Genomic DNA, 3035 nt, shown 5'->3' with positions numbered 1-3035 from the left:
TGTTCTTATCATAAATCAAGGCTTATGTGGAGCAAGAGAAACTTAAAGGTAGAAGAATCACCACTATCTGCACTTCAGTGAGCAGATGAACTTTAAAATCACGTTATCCAATTTCAAGCCAGATACATTAACTTCACTAATAGCATTACGTCAGTAGGGACCATTTCATCACGATTAAGGCACCCTAAAGCTCCAGGGATCTGGGAGTATGTGGTTATTGTTGGATAATGGTGACTTTCACTTTTAACATTTTTTGGTCTATAATTTGTCCCATATTTATATAGGAAATAAATTCTCCAAAATTACTGCTGTAAACGATGACTAATATAGTAAATACTTAGTGCATTTATGTAATAGGAAAGAGTAGATAAAGAAAATCTCTTAATAATTGATGGATTAAATAAAATATGAGATTCTAGGAATAAGGGATGAATATGTGAGGGAATGATGAATCAGAGACATAGCAGGCATTGTTAGATATGGGGAATAAATGTACTTATCCTGAAATTACTGATTTGCAGTTAAGACCAGTATATGGTGTTAATAACCACTGGATAACACTCAGGATAGTTACAGGTGTCTGTTAATTTCATATTTAGTCTGCAAGTATTCATAGAAATTGTTAATTATGGGGCATATAAAAAAGCTTAGCAGGTAACAAGATAAAAATAAACCAGTGGGACTACCTCAAACTAAAAAGTTTCTGTATAGCAAAGGAAACAACAAAACCGAAAGGCAACCTACAGAATGGGAAAGAATATTTGCAAACCATATATCTGAAAAGAGGTTAATCTCCAATATATAAGGAACTTGTATAGCTCAATAGTAAAAAACAAACAAACAAACAAACTAATAAACACAATTTTTAAAATGGGCTAAGGGCTTGAATAGACATTTCTCTGAAGAAGACATATAGATAGCCATCAGGTACATCATCAGGAAAATGCAAATCAAAGCCACAGTGAGATATCACTTCACAGCTGTCATTAACAAAACAAAAGACAGCAAGTGTTGGCAAGGATGTGGAGAAAATGGAATCCTTGTACACTGTTGATGAGAATGTAAATTGGTACAACCACTATGGAAAACAGTATGGCAGCTTCTCAAAAAATTAAAAATAGAACTACTGTATGATCCAGCAATCTAACTTCTGGGTATTTATCCAAAAGAACTGAAATCAGGATCTGAAAGAGAGATAAACACTCCTATGTTCATTGTGCATTGTTTACAAAAGCCAAGATGTGGAAACAACCTAAATGCCCATCTGCAGATAAATGCATAAGAAAATGTGGTGTATACATACAATGGAATACTATTCAGCCTTAGAAAAGAAGGAAATTCTGCAGTATGTGACAACATGGATGAACCTTGAGGGCATTATGCTTAACTGAATAATCCTGTCACAGAAAAATAGATACCGCATGATTCCACTTATATGAGGTATCTAAAATATTCTAATTCATAGAATCGAAGAGTGGAATGGTTAGTTGTCAGAGCCTGAGGGGAGGAGGAAATGGGGAGTCAATAATTAACCAGTGTAAAGTTTTAGTCAAGCAAGTTTCTAGAGATCAGCTCTACAACCTTTTATCTATAGTCAACAATACATAATATACTGTACACTTAACATTTGTTAAGAGGATAGATCTCATCTTACCACAATAAAATTAAAAACCAAAAATGAATTTTAAGATTCTGTAGCTATCCATCAGAAGCTTACAATCTAATTGGACCATTATTCACTGGAAAATGGGATTTTACAGAATCAGACAATAGTGATATTTTTCTACTGTTAGCATCCATCACCCACCAGAGTTTACAAAGGAATATGTATGTGATCATCTTGCTTCATTCCTCTACTGTCAACTCTTTTTTGGTTAGCCCGGGTTTCTTCCAGAATCATTTAATCAAATACCTTGACGGCTCTAAATACCCAGCATGGAATAATTTTAAGTAGTGTATTAAAAGAAGTAAACTCTAAAACTCAGTTCTCCAGGCAAGGCACATATGGTTTGATCCCTTGTACAGTAAATTTTTGCAAAGTGATACAAAGACTGAAATATTATTAAGTATATTACTTAATATCACTCTTTGAATGGATAAATATAGTAAATAGTGATTCATCAGCTGACCTCACTTTATTTTGTTAAGTACAATAATAAAATACTAGAGTGACATTTAGTATAACCATAAAATCAGTCTTAATTTTCTATTTTATTTTTCTCTTTTAGGTTATATATATAGAACAATTGTATGTGATATATAAATATGAATGTTAATTAGTGACAGAAATATTTCCAGTATAAATTGTAATGCTGTATCATATATGGAAAACAGTGGTTAATTCCTTTACTATAGGAAAAATACAAATTCATTAAAAAATAGAAAAAAATGAGCAAATATCTTGACAGGTAGTTCATAAAAATACAAATGGCTAATAAGCATGTGAAAATGCTCAATTCCACTCATAATTTAAAAATGAAAATTAAAACAACAAAGAGATAGGAATTTTTCACCTATCAGATGAATGCAGTTTGACACTTGAATAAAATGTCTAGTGGAGGTTGCAGGAAAGCAGACGTTGTCATGCATCCTTGAGACAGAGGAGTGCAAGCTTTTTCCACTTCACTGGGGGAAAGTTTGGCAGCAATATCTATTTAAATTAAAAACGCAATGGCCCATTGACCTAATAGTGGCATTTCTAGAAATTTGCCCTATCCATATTCTTGCCAAAGTGTGAAAAGATAATATGTGCAAAAGTGTATAAAGCACTATTATTTATATAAACAAGAATCCCAAGAGAATGCCCATCAGTACAGGAACTCTTTAAATAAAGCATGGTACTTCTAAGCATAGGGCAACCCCACATTAAAAATGACGTGGTAGATCTGTATGTTATGTTATGTGATATGTTATTGTGTAAAATGAAAAGGCAAGGTGCAGACAACTATTAAAGTATGGTCTCATTTGTGTGAAAAATACATTTAGAAGCTTGAAAGTTGTACGAATTTGATGAAGATAGTGATTATATCTGGGGG

The sequence above is a fragment of the Delphinus delphis genome, chromosome 17 (assembly GCF_949987515.2).
Source record: "Delphinus delphis chromosome 17, mDelDel1.2, whole genome shotgun sequence".
Classification (NCBI taxonomy): domain Eukaryota; kingdom Metazoa; phylum Chordata; class Mammalia; order Artiodactyla; family Delphinidae; genus Delphinus; species Delphinus delphis.
This window is presented reverse-complemented; position numbering follows the sequence as displayed.